The sequence below is a fragment of the Sus scrofa genome, chromosome 3, assembly GCF_000003025.6.
Source record: "Sus scrofa isolate TJ Tabasco breed Duroc chromosome 3, Sscrofa11.1, whole genome shotgun sequence".
Taxonomy (NCBI): domain Eukaryota; kingdom Metazoa; phylum Chordata; class Mammalia; order Artiodactyla; family Suidae; genus Sus; species Sus scrofa.
Genome location: NC_010445.4, coordinates 118,973,248 through 118,997,215, shown reverse-complemented (window position 1 = coordinate 118,997,215; position 23,968 = coordinate 118,973,248). Strand labels below are relative to the sequence as shown.

At 40.2% G+C, this 23,968-nt stretch overlaps 1 long non-coding RNA gene across 2 annotated transcripts in view; it reads left to right on the top strand.

Annotated features, from left to right (window-relative positions):
- Nucleotides 1-22,653, top strand: part of LOC106509892 — a 479,383-nt gene extending 456,730 nt beyond the window's left edge. The window contains exon 6 of one of the 2 annotated variants that reach the window (XR_002342970.1): nt 22,407-22,653. This is a non-coding gene — a long non-coding RNA (uncharacterized LOC106509892). Of the gene's footprint in view, nt 1-139; nt 1,691-22,406 lie in introns of those variants that run through there. The other variant, XR_002342969.1, reaches the window with a different exon arrangement.

Here is a 23,968-nt window from a genome sequence, read left to right as displayed (position 1 = left end):
CTTCTCCTTCTCTTTAAGGAATCCTCACAATTACCTCGCTTTCCCCTCTATTCTCCTTTTTAATCCTCAGAGGAAAACCAATCAGTCAATCAATCCTCAGAGACTCTTAGCCTGAGAATCCTGCATTTCTCTTTCACAGTCCAGTTGCTTCCTCTGAAATGGAAAGCCCCCTGTTTCCACAAGAGCGATGGTTTAGCCCAACTGGAATAATTCCGCCCATGGCTCCTCTGCCTGCCTGACTTCATCGCACCCTCCGTCCAAGGAGCATGATCAGATGCCAGCAATGGGCACCATGTGAGAAGGAGCAGACCCCAGGTTGAGCCACGGTGAGCATGTATGGGACTCCCAGTCCCTCACTGGGAGCCTGGACGGTTCTGGAGAAATAAAACCAGAAAGTGGCATTTTGCCTCTTGACAAACATTTTGAATTCTGATATCATGAAAGAAACACACAAAGTTTTTGTATTTGTTTGAGGGGTGAAACATTTGAAGAAAGTGGCAAGCCTGGCCACACTACTCTCCTGCCTCACAACCTCTGCCTGAGGCCACTGTCTCAGGCGACCGTCTCAGGCCACCACACAGGAGGGACCACGGCTCCACTGCACTCATCCAAGGCACCACACAAACACTCCTGGGCAGCAAGCTCGGTTCTCCTGGGAAAGCAAGTACTCCAGGCTGGCTGCACACTCCCTGAGTTTAAGGCTTGCACAGGAGGCCTTGCACTTAGGGGGATTTTTGTAAACCCCTTAGGATCAATGCTCTTTGACCAACCAAATTTTACAACAAGGTCAATAATGTTTTCATTTTCCAGGGATGACATACCCAGACAAATGAGCCAGCAAAACACAGACATATGCATAGCTGCCCAGAACATACGCTTAGGCACACAGGGCAACACATAAAGGCAGTGGAACACACTAAGAGGCAGGGTTCCAGGAGCAAATGCCGCATGGGGCTGGGCACACACCACACCCACCCTCTCTGACATCACTGCCCTTGCTCAGAGCTCCTGGCTCTACAGATTGGGCTCAAATCCTTTGGGCTGGAACCCAGTGGGACCTGGCCTGGCCAGGCTGAGCAGTGCTGGACAAGGCAGAGCAGGGCAGGGCCAGCCAGGGCAAAGCCACAGATGGGTTCAGGTGTCAGTCTCCACCCAAGAGGGAGCTCCCCAAGTCCAGAGTGACTCAGGCCCTGCCATACTCGGGTTACGTCTTCTCAACCACCCTGAAATGACCTTGCACCAATGCCAACCACACCAGTCCTCCCCATCTCACCAGCCAAGCGTGTGGTATATATATTTCAGCCTCAACCCAAACACACCAGCCTGGCCCCACCAGAAGGAGCAGACAAATATGCTTCCCTCAGGGATTCAGAGAAGGAGCCTCACTGTTACTGGGAAGAAACCACAATGTTTTGTCAGCCTGCCCCTGCAGGCAGGCGCCATCTGCTCCACTTCCGGAAGCCCAGGAAGTCGGGCCTGCCCGCTTCCGAGTGGATGCTCCAGGGACAGTTGCGGGTCATGGTTACTTTAGTGTCATTTGTGTCCTCAGCAAACAGATCAGTTTCCACCTGTGTAAATCCCAGTAATACCCTCAGGCAGCCATGAATTGGCTCAGGCAGGTTATTCATCAGTGGTGTGAGCTATTTTCATAGGTTCATGTCACAAGCACTTTATAGGCCACATGCCACGTGGCTGGCTCTGTGCTGGGTGCTGGCGGCAAGAGAAGAGTCAACCTGGGACTTCTTCCTGGGAATTATTGGTTGGCTTACAGAGTGCAGAAGTCAAGTAGCAAAACAACAAAAGTAACAAGACCTGGACGTCAAAGACTAGGCATCAATTTCTGACTCCATCTCTGACTAGATGTGGGACTTTGGAAAATTACCCTAAGGCTCACTAAGCCTCTGTTTGTTCTCAGATGTAAAATGGGAAAATCTGTTTAACACAGATTCTGCAAGAACTGTACTAGATTCTGTACATGACAATAATACTGCTAATGAAAAAATAGCACTGGTTATTTACTGAGTGCTTACAACATAAAGAAACTGGATGAAGTTTTGATCTCATGTCGTCCTTACAACTGCCTTCTTATTTTTATCCTGTTTTACTATAGTTAAATTATATAATTTGCCACTAAGTGTGGGAATATCAATATGGAACCCCCATGGGGTATTAAATTTTAATAGGGGCTCTTAAACATGAATGCTTATAAATCCCAAGGAATGAATCTCAAATGACAGAATTTTTACAAAAGTGGCAGGAAGCAGGAGAACAATTTTTGACAAAGAGATCTTTCTAGTTCTCATTGCTTAGACCAAAGAGGCAAACGGTTTTCTCTAGCACTTTTCCTTAACTTTGGCTAGAATCAAAGGACTAGATAATGTGAAGGTTAATTGCATGTGTCAATTTGGCAGAACCATGGTACCCAACATTTAATTGAATATTATCCTGGGTGTTTCCATAAGGAAATATTTAAATGATATTAGCACTGGATGAGATTAACATTTAAACTGGTGGCCTTTGAGGGAGTTCTTATTGTGGCTCAGCAGAAACGAATCTGGCTAATATCCATGAGGACACAGGTTTGGTCCCTGGCCTCTCTCCATCAGTTAAGGATCCACCATTGCTGTGAGCTGTGGTGTAGGTCACAGATGCAGCTTGGATCTGGTGTTTCTGTGGCTGTGGTATAGGCCAGCAGCTACAGCTCTGGTTTGACCCCTAGCCTGGGAATCTCCATGTGCCATGGGTATGGCCCTAAAAGGACAAAAATTAAAAATAAAAATAAATCAGTAGCCTTTGAGAAAAGCAGATTACCCTCCCTAATGTGGTGGGCCTCGTCCAATCAGTTGAAGGACTGACTAGAACAAAGACTGACCTAGCCTTGAACAAGAAGGAATTCTGCCAGCAGGCAGCTTTCAAACGTGACTTTCAATATGGACTGTTTCCTAAGTCTCCAGCCTACTGATTCACCCTGAATATTTTGAATTTAATCACATGAGCCAATTCATTAAAATAATCTCCTCTCCCTCACTCTCCACACACACACACACACACACACACACACACACACACACACACCCTGTTGATTTTGTTTCTCTGAAGAAGCTTGACTGATACAGACAAGGTGGTTTTTGTTGGCTCTGTCCCTGACAGAACTCTAGAGGGAATGGGAAGCATTTTGGGATCCTAGACCCCGACAGGGTTCTGCAGACTGGCCTGAAGAAGATGAACATAAATTTCAACCTTCAACCTTCCTCTAATAACATGATAACTTTCATTTTCTTTGGGGAAATGGCTTCATTCCCCTCCAGTGCATGTGTTTTGGGGAACTGCCTCAATTCTAGGGGCAGGTACCAATTGATTGAAACTGAACAGAGTAACTGCTCTTACTGGGAAATGTTCTGGACTGGACCCATCCTCCTTTCTGGAAATTAGGCCCTGGACTTTGGATGGTTATAGGGAAAACTTTTTCCTTATGATGAACTTAAAAGTGGAAGTATGTAAAAATACTGATCTTACAATCATTAGAGAGGAGTCTGACCAAGAAAGAAACCACCTCAAAGGGAGTTATGATAAAAGGGGCAAAATAAACTGATGCAGCTTATAGAGACATCATCCAGCCCATGATCCAGCCATGCCTGAAGCTGGACCTTTCTGTTACATTAAGCAAAAATTCCCTTTGTGTATTTGGATTAGGCTTTTCTATTCCTTAAAACCCCAAATTTCCAACAGATACAATCCTTGGAGGTTTAACATGGACTAAGACCTGACTTATCATACAGTCGAGTTGGCCTAGTTAGATAAAAGCATAAATAGCTGGAAGGATGAATATAAAAGTTTCCACTGAACACTTTCTATATGAAAAGCACCATGCTAAGATCTTTTACATGACTTGCCATTAGATCAAAAACTTGTTTATTCCTTACAGCAATCCAGCAAGATAGTTATTACCATTACTGTTAAGGATAAAGAAAGTGTCGTTTGGAGAGGATGAAAGAGAAAGTCAACAACTGGTACATGGGAAATCTAGGATAAGTACAAGATCATCTCATTCTGAAGTCCATGAAATTCCCTCAGTACTTCCTGCCTTTTCTGAGCCTCAGCTTTCTCATCTGTAAAACAAATAATAATATTTCCTTCTTTCCCAAGATTGTTAATTGAACAAAAGAAAGTGTGTGTGTGTGTGTGTGTGTGTGTGTGTGTGTGTGTGTGTGGTATATGTCTCTATAACTTGTTGGCCTGTGTCTCTAGCATTATCAAGTGATGCGAATTTAACATTCAAGACAGATGGTTTTGATTTTTCTGTCCTTGAAAAACATTTTTTTAGTTTCCCTGATGTCATATGATTATACGCACACTTAAATCTCACGCATCCAAAATTGATTTCACTTTTCACTATGCATGTTAACTTTGCACCATTGTTCAAGGCTTACCTACCTAGAAAATTAAAGAAAATCTGCTTTCAGTTAGCCCCTGCTAACTGAAGTCTGCAGTCAAACTCCCCCTGGAAGTGTGTGGCTCCTCTATGTGTGACTTAGGGACTTCACCATCACTACTGCTCTGATAACACCACCACCTTGATCACTTTCATCATCACCAAGTCTAGCACCATACCTCCACATTCACCACCACCTATGCCATCACCTGTCCTGCAACTCTAACCACCAATCTTACCTCCATCTTCACTTCCACCCCCCACACCATCGCCTCCACCACCTCTACCATCACCAACAGCACCACTTACCAGCAACTCCATTAATGCCATCTCCAACAATTCCACCACCACAACCACCAGGGCTATAACTTCAGCAGCACCAACGGTAAGCAAGACACATGACACTTCAAATTCCCAATCTTAACTATAACCCTACAAAGAAAACATTTTCATCTTATTTTGCCTATAGGGAGCCTGAGACCCAGAAAAGTTAAATAACCTCTCCAAAGTCTCACAACTTCTAAATAGTCGAGCAAGGATTTGACACCAAGAGCACATGAATTGGAAAGTGTCATCTTTTCACTGTGGCAACCCTTCCCTCTCCCCTGCATTCATTTCATCTCCATTCTGAAAGGCCAGACTCTATTTTTCTTTTCTGGACTATAGAATGAGATTTCCTCTTTCAGCCTTGGTTGACTGCCGACATGGTGAAGTAATCTTGCCTGGGAGCAATTGTCTTAATTACTGAAATGATAACAGGAAGGCAAAGTCACTACAGAGAGGTAGAGAAGGGAAGCCTGGGGCGGGGGATGGGGTGGTAAATATGTAAGAATCATATGTGAGATTTAAAATGTCACAACCATGGGTTCTGACTATTGTCTGAAAGACAATAAAGTCTTTCCAGCTGGTGAGAAAAGGCCAGCTGAGGTGGGGGAGGAAGAGGGCCCTGGCAGTGAGGCCATCTTCCTGTCGAGATAGGGGTGTAGGGTTGCTGTCACATCGGAAATGAGGGCAGGCTGAAAGCTGAGGTTAGCATTCAACGGGAGGATTGAAAGGATACTTTGAAGTCTAGATAGCATTTCTAAAGAATGCCTGACGAGAATTCCAGACTTTTATAGAGGGATATGGAGATTGGATATGTTTTGCTTTTGAACGTTTTTTATTTGCAGCTTTATAGTTCTTTCTGCCATAAATGTGAACTGAAATGGATATTAAATTGCAAAAACAACACAGTCCATGCCTATTTTTCACACACACACAAAAGACTCAGAGTAAACTTTGTCTTGACGAGCACGTAGGAGGGAGTTTGGATAATGCCTTTTCCCAGGTTTTACTACTCCACCGGAAATATTACCTCTTCTATCCCATTAAAGAGAAAATTGATTTATTAACTGTTGATATTTGCACTTGGGAAATTCATCAGGCCCCTTGATCAGTGGAACTAGGACTCCTGGACAGCATCTCTGTAGCATAGGAGAAGGTACCAATAAGACACAGGTGATGGACACAAAGTTAAGAGGGTTTTTGTGCTTGAAATGTTAACACTTCTACCTTGCTTATTTATCTTAGAAAGCATCTTATTTTCAAAAGCAAGCATGAACAGACTATTTTACTCTAAAAACTCTAAGCCACATATTGCCATTTTTATTATGACTCCTATAAGATTATTTTACAAGTGCCCTGCAAATTTGCTGTCAGGAAGGCACGTGGGAAATGCAGATATTTGCATGTATTTTTCCTTACATGAATGTCCACAGAAAGGTTCTCATAACCTCCATTACATAAGAATAAATGGGTGAGAAATCCTGATTAACAGTCTCATTTGATCCACTAGGGTAAACACTAGCAATGGTGGGATTAGCACACGATTAAAACTCTTCCAAGCGTTTGTTCTTCCTTACATTTTTTTAAAGTAAACAAATAAACAGCTTCATCAGAGAGTTAATAGAGCTCTTTGAACCTATCATACAAATATGTCCTCTACCAAAGCTTACATTTGAGTATATTGAACATTTGAAGCGTGAATAGATAAATCTCGGGCTCACAAACTAGTTCCTGGGAAATAGTCCTCAGGGCCCTGATAGCTACTAAGAATGATGTTTTAGGATCCACATTCTGCTGATGAATGAGACAAGCTATCTTACGTGAATACCAGGGAGGCCACAAAGTGCCGATAGGAAGCCCCCTGACTAGGGAAGGCCTCAGTGAAGGGAGGAGGCTGGCCCTTTCTCTAAGGACCTAGAGGCTCCTGCCGCAGCGTGAGCTACACAGTGGGCATTTGTGGCTATATTGGCTGCTCTTAATCCCTCCGGGTAATAATCTGAAGGCTGCATTCACAGTGTTAATGATTAGTAACTCCAGTGCCCATGGTTGGCACCAAAAATGGCATGTTGATAATTATCTTTGGTCCTAAAGAATGAGTAGCACAGGATGCCTGTGTCCCACTCTATATGGGGCCTTCTCTCCCCTGCAGAGTGAGTTGGCATCTTTCTTTGGCTTATTTCACAGGGTGGGTTTCCAAGCCAGCCATGAACAGCCTCTGGAGCATTTTCTGAGCCAGCTTCTGGTGGGGTATCAGGCTCTGGCACATTCTGAAAAGAGCAGTTGGCATACTCAAAGAATGAGTATATTTGTAAACCACATTCACATAAATGTGAAGGAAAATGCAATGTCTGCCAGCAGTGTCTCTGGCCTGTGTGCAGAATAGACTAGCGAGCAGTGGAATAGACTAAGCCATGGGTATCAGCGCTGGAAGGGACTTGACATCACCAGGGCCGAGTCCAATGGTGACAGAATAAGCAACTTTTCCAAGGCCATTCAACCATTAAGTGGCAGATCTGGGATTAGGGACCTGGCCTACTAGCACCAGTCCGGGCTATTGCACCAAACCCCCTTGGTTTGTTCCCTCATTTATAAAAAAAGGAACGGCAATACCTGTCTGCCAGGATACCTGGAATAATTAAATGGGTTAACATCGATCTAAGTGCCTCACACAGAGATGCCCCCCCCCCCAGTAAGTGGCTAATAGTTTCCTTCTTACCATGTTGTTATCCCTTGGAGCCACATCTCTAGGCATCAAACATTCTTCTCATGCTCAGTGCCAGAGCTACCCTGAGTTCCCATTTATGCAAAGCCTGGTGTGATGCTGGATGGTCACAAATGCCAGGTATGAGTTTCTGCCACAGAACCCACATTCTTGGCAATACAGAAGATGAATTAACCTAGGCAGAAATGGTATCCTTTAAAAAAGGACTTTATATAAAAGTCATTTTCCAATTCTGTGGTATAAAAGCACCACAGACAACCAAGGTAGGGCAAGCTTCAAGCCTTTGACTTGGTCTCCTTGAAATCTATAGCTTGTCTTCTCAGACCAAACACTCAATGAATTCCAACTCTTCTCAGAAGACATTGCTGTCCATTCTCTCTCTAATTAAAATAAAACACTTTCAAGCTCAAGAATTTCCTTTCAATACTCAGGAAAAGAAATCATGTCCCTTTACCCATTAATAGCATCAATAACTAACAAAAAGGTATCCCAAAGTCTATCATATAGATGAAGTTTCTGAAATATCTACCAGCTTTGTAATTACAACTCTGAGAAACCAGGACATATCTGTTTTGTATTGTATTTTGACTCCTTCTAAGAGTCTACAGGTAATATAAATAATATCACACAATGTTGTATATAGATAATCCATGCAATTTTTTTTGTCTTTTTAGGGCCACGCATGCAGCATATGGAGGTTCCCAGGCTAGGGGTCCAATCAAAGCTACAGCTGCCAGCCTATGCCACAGCCACAGCAACAGGGGATCTGAGCTGTGTCTGCGACCTACACCATAGCTCACGGAAATGTAGGATCCTTAAACCACTGAGCAAGGCCACTGAGCCATGATGGGAACTCCTCAGGTAATTTTTTGAGCCCAAGTTCCTTTGAACATATATTCTAGGCTTGGGTAGACTTTTGACATTAAGTACTTAGTAGTTTGATGCAATAGAGAAAAATCTCTGCTGGTAGCAGAGCATCTCTTGGTCTAAATTGGCCAAAGACAGAGTTCCCTTTGTGGCTCAGCAGTCAACTAGAATCCATGAGGATGTGGGTTCCATCCCTGGCCTTGCTCATTGGGTTAAGGAACCGGCGTTGCCATGAGCTGTGGTGCAGGTCACAGACATGGCTCTGATCCATGTTGCTGTGGCTCTGGTGTAGGCCAGCAGCAGTAGCTCTGATTCAACCCCTAGTCTGGGAACTTCCATATGCTACAGTTGTGGCCCTAAAAAGCAAATAAATAAATAAATAAAATATATTGGCCAAAGACAACTATCATAGGCTCCATATCACACAGAAATTATCGACAAACCATACTGTATATTTCACATCATGAGAGTTTAAATTTCTTCTGTCAGCACTGAAAAATAAAACTCCAAAAGAAAATATCCAACTGCCTTTCCATCCTCAGCCCACTCTTGTAGCCTGGTGTGCTGTGGGAAGCAACACATAAGTTGTATTAAAATAAAAGCTATTGATTTGAAAGCTGCAAGTAGAAAAGAGGGGTTATAAATAAGAAATGCACTAAGGAGAAATCTCCTTATGAAGCAAAATAGCTAAAAGAAACAATGTTAAGAAACTCCCTGTGTACTTAGCAGCTGCAAGAGCACCTTTGCTTCTGAAATCAAATACTGCTCTGAGGGGAAGACTTTAAGGTCACAAAAAAGAGAAGAAAAATGATGGTCCAGAGGTGTTGCTTTTTTTTAATGTGATGTCCAAATTAAAAAATACATTGTATGCAAACTGAATTAATACCACAAAAGATAAAACTGGAACGTGGCATCACATGGAGAAAAGAGAGCAGTGTAAATAAGATGACATATATGAAGCAGATGACATATATGAAGCAGAGGCATGATGACATATATGAAGCAGAGGCTAAAAAGACAATGTATGAATTCAAGCGCAGAAGAGCAGGGAAGAAAAGAAGTGCTGTTTATTGAGGTATACTGTGTGCCCATTCCTTTGCTATGTTGTTTTCTGTTGTTGTTTAAGAACGCAAAATGTGACTGAATTTAGGAGAAGAAAATATTTGAAATACAATCAGTAAGTACTCCTTTAAGAATTTGCCTGTCACACTTTTCCACTGTATTATTAATGTGGCCATATGATTTATTACTGTGGCACAGGACTGGGCTCATTACATACCTTATTATGACTAATTCTCTGAACAATCCTGTGAGGTAGGTATTACTTTTCCCCTTTTATAGATGAGGAAACAGGCTTACAGAAATTAAGAAAATATAGCAAGTAGGCAGTGTCTTAGCCAGCTCAGGCTGCCATAACTGGTCACCAAAGCATGGCTTAAATGACAATTTATTTCTCACAGTTTTCTAGGCTGAGAAGTTCAAGATCAAGGTACTGGTAGATCCTGGGTCTGGTGAGGACCCACTTCTTGGTTTGCAGATGGCCACCTTGTCTTCTCCTCGTTTCCTCGCAAGGCAGAGAGCTGGCAGAGAGAGAAAGTAAGCTCTCTCTAGGCTCATCTCACAAAGGCACTAGTCCCATTCAGGAAGGCTCCATCATGATGAATCAGTTATCTCCATTTCCGGTACCGTTACATTGGGATTAGTCTTCAGTATATGAATTTGGTTGGGGGGGGGGCACAAATTTCAGCATATAGCAGACAGAAACAATAATCAAGTATATAACAAAAAGAAACTTTCTTTATTTGAAAAAGACCTAAGACAACACAGTGGGAGATGTTAATAAGGAAAATTCATGAAAAGAAATCTTTGTCTAGACATATCCTTTTTCCAGGACAATGAAAGTATTCTATAAGAAGAACTGAAGAAAGTAAATAAACAAAACATTGTTCCCTACCAAAGAATGCAAAACAGCCTTTTGTAAAGCTGATGGGAAATATTGAAAATGCCTCTGAAAAGAGTGAGGGGAAACAGTATGAACCCCCAAATCGTATCTACTTGACTTTTTATTTATTTATTTATTTTTTATAATTTATTTTTTCTCCACTGTACAGCAAGGGGATCAAGTTATCCTTACATGTATACATTTTCTTCCCCCACCCCTTGTTCTGTTGCAATATGAGTATCTAGACATAGTTCTCAATGCTACCCAGCAAGATCTCCTTGTAAATCCATTCTAAGTTGTGTCTGATAAGCCCAAGCTCCCGATCCCTCCCACTCCCTCCCTCTCCCATCAGGCAGCCACAAGTCTATTTTCCAAGTCCATGATTTTCTTTTCTGTGGAGATGTTCATTTGTGCTGGATATTAGATCCCAGTTATAAGTGATATCATATGGTTGACTTTTTATTTATATGCAATGTAAAATAAATATCATTTATCATAGTCAAAGCATCTGAGTATACAGTCTTCCTCTATATCTCTGAGGGACTGGTTCCAAGACCCACTCAGATACCAAAATCCACAGATGGCTCTAGCCCCATAGTTGGGCCTACATATCCATGGTTAGGCACCCTACAAAGAAGTCAAACTAGACCAATACAAAGGAAAAGGAAAAAAAAAAGGTGTGGTGAGAAACTGAGATACTAGGCAATGTAAGAGTAACAGCTTAGGGGGAGATGGGATTAAGATGGCAGAATAGTAGGACTGAAGCTCAACTTCTCTCCTAAAAACAACTAAAGCCTGAGCAACCTTCACCCAAATGGACTGGAAACCTTAAAAAAGACATCTTGCTCCAGAAGAGAAAGGAGGCCACATCAAGAGGTAGGCGTGGTGACTTCATGATATAAACAACTCCATACCTCCCGGGTAGGAAGCCCTTCAGACTGGAAACTACCTTGTTCATAGAGACTCACCTACAGGAGTGAGAGTTCTGAGCCCCACAACAAACTCTCACGTGTGGGGATCTGGCACTGGGAGAAAGAGCCCCTGGAGCATCTGGCATTGAAGGCCAGTGGGGCTTGAGGCGCAGGAGGTCCACAGGACTGGGGGAAATGGAGACACCATTCTTAAAAGGCGCACACAGATTTTCACATGCACTGGGTCCCAGGGCATAGCAAAGTATCCATAGGAATCTGGGTCAAACCTGACTGCAGTTCTTGGAGGACATCCTGGGAAAACGGGTGAATGTGGCTTGTTGTTAGGGAAAGACATTGAAAGCAAAGCTCTCAGGAATATTCAGCAGCATGACTTTCTCTGGAGGTGGCCATTTTGGAAAAATCTGGCCACACCCATCAGACAGTGCTGAGAAGCCCAGGGGCAAACAAAAATCCAGGTGGGATCATAGCCACGCCCCTTAGTAAACAGGCTACCTGAAAACCCCCCAGGCACACAGCTGCCTCTAATCCCATCCAGAGACTAAGCCCCACCCACCAGAGGGATTAGAATCAGCTCCACCTACCAGGGGGCAGGCATCAGCCCCTCCCATCAGGAAGCCTACAGCAAGCCCCCATACCAACTTCAGCCACAAGGGGAGCAGACACCAGAAGTAAGAGAGGCTACAACCCTATTATCTGTAAGAAGGTCACCACACCAAAAACCTATAAAAATGAGAAGACAGAGGACTATAACTCAGATGAGGGAGAAAGAAAAAACCCCAGAAAAACAGCTAATCCATGAGGAGATTCTCAGCCTCCAGGAAAAAGACTTTAGACTGTTGATACTTAAGATGATGCAAGACATTGGAAATAAACTGGAGGCAAAGATGGATAACTTACAGGAAACACTGACCAAAGAGATACAAGATATCAAACAAGAATAGATGCAAAATACAATAACTGAAATAAAAAATTCACTAGAAGCAGCTAACAGAAGAATACAGGAGGCAGAAGAACGAATAAGCGAGGTGGAGGACAGATTAGTGGAAATTATGGATGCAGAACAGAAAAGAGAAAAAAGACTGAAAAGAAATGAAGAGAGTCTCAGAGAACTCTGGGACAACGTGAAACGCACCAGCATCCGTATTATAGGGGTGCCAGAAGGAGAGAGAGGAGGAGACAGAAAAAATATTCCAAGAGATAATAGCTGAAAACTTCCCTCACATGGGAAAGGAACCACTCACTCAAATCCAGGAAGCACAACGAGTACCATATAAAATAAACCCAAGGAGGAACACCCCAAGACACATACTAATCAAACTGACCAAAATTAAAGACAAAGAGAAAATCTTGAAAGCAGCTAGGGAAAAGAAACAAATAACATACAAGGGAACACCAATAAGGTTATTGGCAGATTTTTCAACAGAACTCTGCAGGCCAGAAGGGAGTGGCATGATATACTCAACGTGATGAAAGGAAAAAAACCTCCAACCAAGATTACTCTACCCAGCAAGGCTCTCCTTCAGATTTGAAGGAGAAATCAAAACCTTCACAGATAAGCAAAAGCTGAGAGAATTCAGCAACACTAAACCAGCCTTACAACAAATACTAAAGGAACTTCTCTAGGCATAAAAGAACAAGAGAGTAAGGAAAGGAAAAAGAGCAGCAAAAACAAATCCAAAGTAATTAATAAAATGGCAATAGGAACATATATATCAATAATTACCTTAAATGTGAATGGACTAAACGCCCCAGCCAAAAGACAAAGACATATGCTGAATGGATACAAAAACAAGACCCATATATATTCTGTCTTCAAGAGACCCACTTCACTTCTAGGGACACATACAAATTGAAAGTGAGAGGATGGAAGAAAATATTTCATGCAAACGGGGATCAAAAGAAAGCTGGAGTAGCAATACTCACATCAGACAAAATAGACTTTATAATGAAGAATATTTTAAGGGACAAAGAAGGACATTACATACTGATCAAAGGATCAATCCAAGAAGATTATGTAACAATTTTAAATATCTACGCACCCAGCACAGGTTAACCACAATATATGAGGCAACTGCTAACAACCTTAAAAGGAGAAATCGACAATAACATAATCATAATGGGGGACTTTAACACCCCAACTACAGCAATGGACAGATCAAGCAGACAGAAAATCAATAAGGAAACACAGGCCCTGAATGACGCATTAAACCAGATGGACTTAATAGATATTTATAGGACATTCCATCCAAAAGCAACAGAATACACCTTCTTCCCAAGTGCACATGGAACATTCTCTAAGATTGATCACATCCTGGGCTACAAATCCAACCTTGGTAACTTTAAGAAAATTGAAATCATATCAAGCATCTTTTCCAACCACAACGCTATATGACTGGAAATCAACAACAAGAAAAAAACTGCAAAAAACACAAACACGTGGAGACTCAACAACATGCTACTAAACAACCAATGGATCACTGAAGAAATCAAAGAGGAAATTAAAAAATACCTGGCAGCAAATGACAACGAAGATACAATACTCCACAACCTATGGGATGCAGCAAAAGCTGTCCTAAGAGGAAAGTTTATAGCAATACAAGCCCACCTCAGGAAACAAGAAAAAATCTCAAATAAACAAACTTTACATCTAAAGCAGCTCGAGAGAGAAGAACAGACAAAACCTAAAGTTAATAGAAGGAAAGAAATCATAAAGATCAGAGCAGAAATCAATGAAATAGAAACAAAGAAAAGCATAGAAAAGATCAATGAAACAAAAACTGGTTCTTTGAAAAGATCAACAAAATTGATAAACCATTAGCCAGAATTATCAATGAAAAAAGAGAGAGGACTCAAATCAATAAAATTAGAAATGAAAAAGGAGAAGTAACAACGGACATCACAGAAATACGAAGGATCATAAGAGACTACTATATGCAACTATATGCCAATAAAATGGAAAACCTAGAAGAAATGGACAAATTCTTAGAAAAGTACAATCTTCCTAGACTAAACCAAGATGAAATAGAAAAGATGAATGGACCCATTACAAGAAGTGAAATTGAAACTGTGATTAAAAACTTCCAACAAACAAAAGTCCAGGACCAGATGGCTTCACAGGCGAATTCTAACAAACATTTATAGAAGAGTTAACACCTATCCTTCTGAAACTATTTCAAAAAACTGCAGAGGAAGGGATACTTACAAACTCATTCTAGGAGGCCATCACCCTGATACCAAAACCAGACAAAGATACCACAAAAAAAGAAAACTACAGGCCAATTTCACTGATGAACATCAATGCAAAAATCCTCAACAAAATATTAGCAAACAACATCCAACAATACATTAAAGGATTGTACATCATGATCAAGTGGGATTTATCCCAGGGATGCAAGGGTTCTTCAATATCTGCAAATCCATCAGTGTGATACACCACATTAACAAACTGAGAAATAAAAACCATATGATCCTCTCAATAGACACGGAAAAAGCCTTTGACAAAATCCAACAACCATTTCTGATAAAAACCGTTCAGAATGTGGGCATAGCGGGAACCTACCTCAACATGATAAAGGCCATATATGACAAACCCACAGCAAACATCATTCTCAATGGAGAAAAGCTGAAAGAATTCCTGCTGAGATCAGGAACAAGACAAGGATGTCCACTCTCGCCACTACTCTTCAACATAGTTTCGGAAGTCCTAGCCACAGCAATCAGAGAAATAAAAGAAATAAAAGGAATCCAAATTGGAAAGGAAGAAGTAAAACTGTCACTATTTGCAGATGACATGATACTATACCTAGAGAATCCTAAAGACTCTACCAGAAAACTGTTAGAGCTCATCCATGAATTTAGCAAAGTCGCAGGATACAAAATTAATACACAGAAATCCACAGCATTTCTGTACACTAACAATGAAAGAGCAGAAAGAGAAATTAGGGATTCAATCCCATTTACCATTACATCCAAAAGAATAAAATACCTAGGAGTAAACAAAAGACCTGTACTCTGAAAACTGTAAGCCACTGATGAAAGCAATCAAAGATGACACAAAGAGATGGAAAGATTACTATGCTCATGGATTGGAAGAGTTTTAATACTATCAAAATGACTATACTACTTAAGGCAATATACAGATTCAATGCAATCCCTATCAAACTATCAAGGACATTTTTCACAGAACTCAAACAAAATATTTTAAAGTTTGTTTGGAAGCACAAAAGACCCAGAATAGCCAAAGCCATCCTGAAAAAGAAAAATGGAGCTGGAAGAATCAGGCTCCTGGACTTCAGACTATACTACAAAGCAACAATCATCAAAACTATGTGGTACTGGCACAAAGACAGAAATATACATCAGTGGAACAGGATAGATAGCCCAGAATTCAACCCGTGCACCTACAGCCAACTAATCTATGACAAAGGAGGCAAGAATATACAATGGAGAAAGGACAGCTTGTACAATAAGTGGTGCTGGGAAAACACTACAACCACATGGAAAAGAATGAAATTAGAACACTCTCTAACACCATACACAAAAATAAACTCCAAATGGATTAAAGACCTAGATATAAAACCAGAAACTATAAAACTCTTAGAGGAAAACATAGGCCAAACACTCTCTGACATAAACAACAGCAACATCTTCTCAGATCCACCTCTTCGAGTAATGACAATAAAACCAAAAATAAACAAATGGGACCTAATCAAACTTCAAAGTTTCTGCACAGCAAAGGAAACCCTCAACAAAATGAAAAGACAACCCACAGAATGGGAGAAAATCTTTGCAAACAAACCAACTGACGATGAATTAATCTCCAAAATTTATAAATACCTTCTACAGCTCAATACCAAAAAAACAAACAACCTCATCAAAAAATGGGCAGAAGATCTAAACAGACAGTTCTCCAAAGAAGACATACACATGGCCAAAAAACACATGAAAAGATGTTCAACATCACTCATTATTAGAGAAATGCAAATCAAAACCATGATGAGATACCACCTTACACCAGCCAGAATGGCCATCATCCAAAAGTCTACAAACAAGAAGTGCTGGAGAGGGTGTGGAGAAAAAGGAACCCTAGTACACTGTTGGTGGGAATGTAAATTGGTGCAACCACTGTGGAAAACAGAATGGAGATTCCTCAGAAATCTCAAAATAGAACTACCATTTGATCCAGCAATCCCACTCCTGGGCATCTATCCAGAGAAAACTATGGCTCGCAAAGACACATGTACTCCGATATTCATTGCAGCACTATTTGCAATAGCCAAGACATGGAAGCAAACTAAATGTCCATCGACAGAGGAGTGGATCAAGATGTGGTACACATACACAATGGAATATTACTCAGCCATTAAAATGAACGAAATGCCAGCATTTTTAGCAAAATGGATGGACCTAAAAATTATCATGCTAAGTGAAGTCAGCCATACAATGAGACACTAACATCAAATGCCTTCACTGACATGTGGAATCTGAAAAAAGGACAACTGAACTTCTTTGCAGAACAGACGCTAACTCACAGACATTGAAAAACTTATGGTCTCTGGAGACAGTTGGGGGGTCAGGGGACGTGCTTGGGTTGTGGGATGGAAGTCCTGTGAAATTGGATTGTTATGGTCATTATACAACTACAGACGTGATAAATTCATTTGAGTAATAAAAATAAAATAAAATATCTCTACAAGTTAAAAAAAGAATAACAGCTTAGGTTTCTCTTTATTAAAGAAGCTTTGGATCTTTATTAAAAATATAAATAAAAGTCTTACAAGGTGTAAAATTTTTTTTAAAAAAGTAATCTTTTAATTATATTTAAAAATACAATTAAAAGTCTTACAAGGTGTAAAATTTTTTTTAAAAAAGTAATCTAAAAGTTTTTTTAAAAAGTAATCTTTTAATTATATTTAAAAATACAATTAAAAGTCTTACAAGGTGTAAAAGTTTTTTTTAAAAAGCATTTTTTTTAAAAAAGTAATCTAAGTACTACTTACTGTATTCATGGAGTTTATTTATATAGTATTATAACATGAGGCTAAATAGTTGTAAATAGACTATTTGCATGTCTATTCAGATGTGGTTATTTCCAAGAGAGATAAATATACTTTTGACATTTGGTAGAGCAATTGTTAAAGTATAATAAATATGCATGTTAGGATTTCAAAAAAAAAATAAATAAATAAATAATAAAATAAATATATTTGTCTATTTAGGAACAATGAAAAACTATTTTATGAGGGATAAAGAAAATGGAATGTAGAAAGTGGGAAAAAGAAATAATAGTTAACCATAAAATGTACAATTTAGAAACAAAGAATTAACAATACAATAAAGATTCTTTGAAACTAACCAATAATTGAGTAAACTTTTAGAAAATTAGGCAAATATGAAAAAGTAGAACTAAAATGGGGAGATAAAAGACTAAATTACAGAGACTATTAAATATATATACATATTTTTCTAATACATATGAAATCCTGATGAACTCAAAACTCTGTTTATTAACAAGATGAATTTGGAAAAGAGTACCTAAATGGAATATAACCAAGGAAAAACTTTTACACTACCCCAAAACATGCAAACAATAATAACAAACTCTAAGCTTGAACAGTTTTACTGGAAAAGCATTTCACATATTTAGGGAGAAAGGTTCTCTCTCATATTACATAAGCTATTCCAACAACACACTCCAAGGCTTTACTCTAAAATATTACTTTCTCTCCATCATACATCATAGGTTAGAAAATGAACTTGAGGTCCTTTCAACTTGTGAGAAAATTCTTGCAGAGTGGAACAGAAGCCATGCCCAGGACCCGGACCAGAAGTCACCTCTCCTTTTCCAAGCAAATTTGGCAAAACCAAATTTTCCCTGTTCCAGCTTCAATTTTGCTTTGTCCTTGAAAGGTCTTTTCCTGGTGCAATCGCTTTCTTCCACCCTCTGTCAGGACTGCCAAGCCAGCCCAACTCTAAGAACACGTAGGCAATCTATGTTTATAGGAACTCTGTCCTCACAAGTGAGAGATAATGGCAGTTTTACCAGAATGATTATCCAAAACAAAATCTAGGCTTCTGGTTTAAATGAGAAAACAAATTCACATTTTTCTCTGCTCTATCTTGAAAATACGTCTAAACCCAATAAAAAGCACAGGATGAGGATAAGTGCATAAACTGCTGAGTGAGAAAAGGGGACATCAGAAGACCAAAGATATTGTTCTTTTAGATTTTCCTTTATTTTCTTTGTACTGCAAAGTAACACAAACTCATTGTAACTGACAGAACAAAATGAGATAACCAGCCCCCTTCCTCCTCCTCAAAGCTTTCTTATAAACTTAACGTAACCACTATCAACCTATTACGTATAATCCTTTTAGGATTGTATACCTCTTAAATATAATCTATTAGGTATAGCCTTCATCCTCCCTTATGGCCAAGGAAGACAAAGCTAGACCATTCTTCACACATAAAAGGATTCAGAATGGTAGTTATGGTATCTTTTATTTTTATAAAAATACTTAAGAGAGTGGGCAACTTGTTTCTTTCATTAAACAATGCATAATGGACATCCCCTTAGGACTGGGAGACCTAACTCTCTCTTTTGGAAACTGCATAGTATTCTACGTGATGGGTATTACATACTTTGTGCAAGCCTAACTACTGATGGATGTTATTTCATTTGCCATATTTGGCTACTAAAAACAAAGCTGCAGTTAACCTCCTTAAATATGATGCTTCTATTTTTTATCGAAGAGGGTGTCAAAGTAGGATTGCCAAATCAGAAAAGTAGTGTGGTTTTTAATAGCTGTTAGCAGATTACATTATAGTTATAGCAATTCACTGGTTGAGCAGCAACATACAAATGTGCCAGTTTCTCATAAACCTCAACCACCGCTGGGTATTCTCACTTTAATTTTTGACAATGTAATGAGTGAAAAATATGACTTTGTTACTGTATTCATCTGCCTTTCTCTGAATACTAGTGAGGGTGGGCATCATTTAATATGAGTGTGGGTTGCTTAGATTTCTCTTTGACGTTCCTATCCAACTGTGCCCATTTTTCTGTTTGTATCCTTTCTTTATCAATTTGTAAAACTCTGAAGATTGTAGGGGTATTAACTCTTCCCATCCAAGAGGTCTGGAAATCTTTTCCTTATCTATCATCTATCTACTTTTGAAACACACTCCTCATATGTAAACTACATGTTTTATATATATACACACACATACATTAAATTTACATATGAAACATATACTTATCTATATGTAGTATATAAAGTATATGTAATTATATATAACACAAAAAATTGTATTACACTTAAGTATATATATACTTAATGTCTATATAATATATGCAATATATATTATATGTGTGTATACTTAATGTATTCTATCACCATATATAGTTATTACATATATCTTTCATTATACATATTTAACCTATTGTGGTTAGAAAAATCTGCTCTTGTTTTTACTTCTGAGCTTCTTTCTTTGAATAAGATATTTTCCCCAGCTTTTCTAAGCATCTACTTGACCTCTTTTCTGATATATTTAATGTATCTGATTATAGGTCTGGATATGAGGTAAAGGGCCTAGATTTGCTTCAGTTTTGCCATGATTCACAATCATTTCTTTTTTTTTTTCTTTTTTTTTTTTTTTTTTTGGTCTTTTTGCTATTTCTTTGGGCCGCTCCCGCGGCATATGGAGGTTCCCAGGCTAGGGGTCTAATCGGAGCTGTAGCCACTGGCCTACGCCAGAGCCACAGCAACGCAGGATCCGAGCCGCGTCTGCAACCTACACCACAGCTCATGGCAACGCCGGATCGTTAACCCACTGAGCAAGGGCAGGGATCGAACCCGCAACCTCATGGTTCCTAGTCGGATTCGTTAACCACTGCGCCACGACGGGAACTCCCACAATCATTTCTTATGTAACATTCTTTATCCACTGAAACAAAATACCACATTAACTTTTCATATTTCCTTGGATCTATTTTGCAAAGCTTTTAATTCTGCTCCACTGTTCATTTTCCTATATCTGGGTCAAGACCACACTATTTTATTTACAGACAACTTTTTTTTTTTTAAGTTTTACTACCTGGGAAGATATTATTTATTGTAATTTTCCTGGCTATATTTATATATTGATTCTTCCATGAAAACTTTAAAAAATTACTTTATTTTAAAAGTACATTAGAATTATGATTATTACTGTGTTACATTATACATTATACCAAACCCCACGTGAGACTCTTGAGGACATCCCAGTTTTGGATGCCTAATAAGGTATATTCACAAATAAAATATTTTAGCCAAATATTTTAAAGTCCTTAATGTGATATGAAGCAACAAAAATGAACACTGAAATATAAATTAATAGTTTGCTGCTGGTGGTTTGTGTATGAATGTGTGTGTGTGTGTGTGTGTGTTCCTCCTAGTTCAGATTCCTCCTATGGGAAAAATGACAGCTATCTTCCCCAAGGACTGTTTAATCACAAATAAAGACCTTCTACAACTTCTTTGTTGTTTATCATACAAAGGAGATGCTTCGGGGGAAGTTCCCTTCATGGCTCAGTGGTTAATGAACCTGACTAGGATTCATGAGGATACAGGTTTGATCCCTGTCCTCGCTCAGTGGGTTAAGGATCCAGCATTGCTGTGAGCTGTGGTGTAGGTCACAGATACCACTCGGATCCCATGTTGCTGTAGCTGTGGCGTAAGCTGGCAGCTATAGCTCCAATTCAACCCCTAGCCTGGGAATTTCCATATGCTGTGGGTACAGCCTTAAAATGGAGATGCTCTGGTATTTTTTTAAATATCTGACTCAAGGGAGTGAGTAGTTACATGTCCTAAGCAGGGTTAAACCACTATTTTCTTTTTTTATGGGCACACCAACCATATATGGAAGTTCCCAGGCCAGGGACTGCATCTGAGCCACAGCTGTGACCTACTCCGCAGATATGGCAATACCAAATTCTTTAACCTACTGTGCTGGGCTGGGGGTCAAACCCGCACCTCCACAGCAACCAGGGCTGCTGCAGTCAGATTCTTAACCCGCTGTGTCATGGTAGGAACTCCATAAGCCACTGTTTGCAAAAGCTCTGGCCAGCAAAGATGTGGAAGCTGAGACTTAAGGCTAACAAGTAATGTAGGAGTGCTCAGGACAAACCCCAGAAGATCATGATGGACAATAGCTTTAGGAACTGGGTCTGAAACTTCAGCAGTGACCCTGGAAGTCAGTCTTTTTGTGCCATCGAAATGCATACCACACTTCTCCACAATGGCTGTGAAGAAACTGGGCAGAGACATGCAAAGACCAAGGGAAAAAAACAAAGAAACTGAGCAGAAAACCAGGTCCCACCAAGAAGGAGAAATAAATGAGGAACCCATGGCTGACCATCATGCTCTGAGATTTCTAGCACCTGAAGTGGAAAGTGAAACATGGTGAATTATGTGGCTCTTATTATTAGAAAGGAGCAAGTTGACTTCTGTTTTTCTTGGTACTTTAAATCTCTCAAATGAGTGCTTATGCAGAGGAGAATGAATAGCAAGCATATCAACATGCATAAATAAATTATTTGAAGTGGTCCTTCTGAAGAGCTGGAATCACGGTCTTCACCAAAGCTTTGAAGATTCTCTTATTCTTGAGTCCTTAAAGAAAATTAAATTTACAAGAACTCCTGTCCCTCCTGGTTTGGAAATCAGTTTATTTTGGGTTAAATTGTACTCCTCCACCAAATTCCTATTTTGAAGTGCTAAAGCTCAGGGCTTAGAATGTGACCTTATTCAGAGAAGGGGATTTTTACCAAGTTAATCAAATGAAAATAAAATCCTTAGTGTGGGCCTGAATCAAATATGGCAGTGTCCTTATAAGAAAAAGAATTTAGACATAGGCACAAACAGGTAAAATGTCTGGTAAGATGAAGCCAGAGACCAAAATGATGTTTCTATAAGCCAAGGAATGAAAGCCAGAGATTGCCAGCAAACCAGCAGAAGTTAGATAAGAGGCATAGAACAGATTCTCCCTGATACCCCTCAGAAGGAAGCAAGCCTGCTGACACCTTGATCTAGACAGCTGGGGTGCTCACCTGTTAGACAACAAGTTTCTGTTGTTTCAGCCGCTCAGGTTGTAGTACTCTCTTAAGGAGTCACTAGCAAACTAACACATGTGTTGTTACTTTTTTTTCAGGCCAAGGAATCCTCCAAATCGGCTTCGGCTGGTGGCGACGCTTTCTGATCAGCCTGAACAGAGGATTCTGGTGATTTAATTAAAGATAAAAATCACTGAGAGAACACGGTAAGGATAATTTCAAGAACGGTCCATGACTAGGAACGTTTTCCCAGTACCCAACTTTCCCAGCAATGATATGGTCACATCAGGCCTAATTCTGCCATAAAAAAGTTCGCATTTCTACAATAAAAACTCACATGTTTTCTTTGGTCTTGTCCTACTTTACATTGGTTCCCCTTTATGACAAGAGTCCAGAGACCAGAAAGAACTGGCCCAGGACCAAATGTAAATAAAACTCAAAATCTCTGTCGCTTACCTGATCCCTAATTAGGAGTGGTGAAGGCCTGCACCCTAGCTTTTGCCAGCACAGGTAACAGTGCTTCATGGTCCCAGCAACTCCTTTTATGATTTGGCTGAATTCTGCCAAGTATTTGCTTGGTGTCACATTTATGAGCTTACTTAAGAATCTTTTGTGCAAACTTTTGAAGACTTACTTTATGGACTTGCTCCAGAACTAGATTCCTGGGGTCCACTGCACAGTGTTTGAACGAGGCCAAAAGGTAAGCTTTGCCTTCTGGTTATTTTCTGTCTTCTTTCCTGCCCCTCCTCCACCTACTGAGATGTCGCCTTTCTTCCAGGGTTCCTGTTCTTCTAACAAACAAGTCAGCTACTTACCTATAAGCAAAATTCTCTTGAGCACCTACCATTGACCTCCACTTTCTTGAGCATGGACCTGATCTCTATGGGGATGCTTACAGTTTCAGAACATCAATGAATCAATGAGTGTGTGTGTGTGTGTGTGTGTGTGTGTGTGGTGTGTGTGTGTGGTGTGTGTGTGTGTGTGTGTGATCTGAAGGGAGAACTACTCTCTATGGGGATGCTTACAGTTTCAAAACATCAATGAATCAATGAGTGAGTGTGTGTGTGTGTCTGTGTGTGTGTGTGTGAGATCTGAAGGGAGAACTACTCCCCTGGCCATGTATTTACAGAATACGAATATCCCAGAATTGCAAGCAACCTTCTACATGTCTGTTCCAACCTCTACTCTGTTAATCTCTACCCCACTTTTGCCAGCTGGTCCTATAGTTCTGATGGCATTCTCCCAACGGAAAAGTTTTCTCTGCCTTTCATGTAACCTATGAAATCCCACAAAGTTCTCATTGTTGGAAGTTCTTTCACCCCCAAGGTAAAACTTCTTTCTTAGCCCCATTCCACTGTATCTGCTCTTCCAGATGCTCTTGCTCACAAGGCTCACATGTACAAAAAAATGAAAGAGAGGGCCAGCAGTCATTCGGATATAAAACACTTCATAGTCCTTAGTCATTCAGACAGAAAACACTCCTGATTCTTTTATCAGAGGCACAGGTCGTCTTGGCCAAAGTACCCTCAAATGTCTGTAGGACTTGTGGCAGGATGTCAACGTCTCCTTTACTCCAGATGACAATGAAATCCCCTGGCACAGGCCTGGCCTGGGTGGGCAGCTTCTACCCAGTCATGTGGCCATTAATGGCAGAACGAGA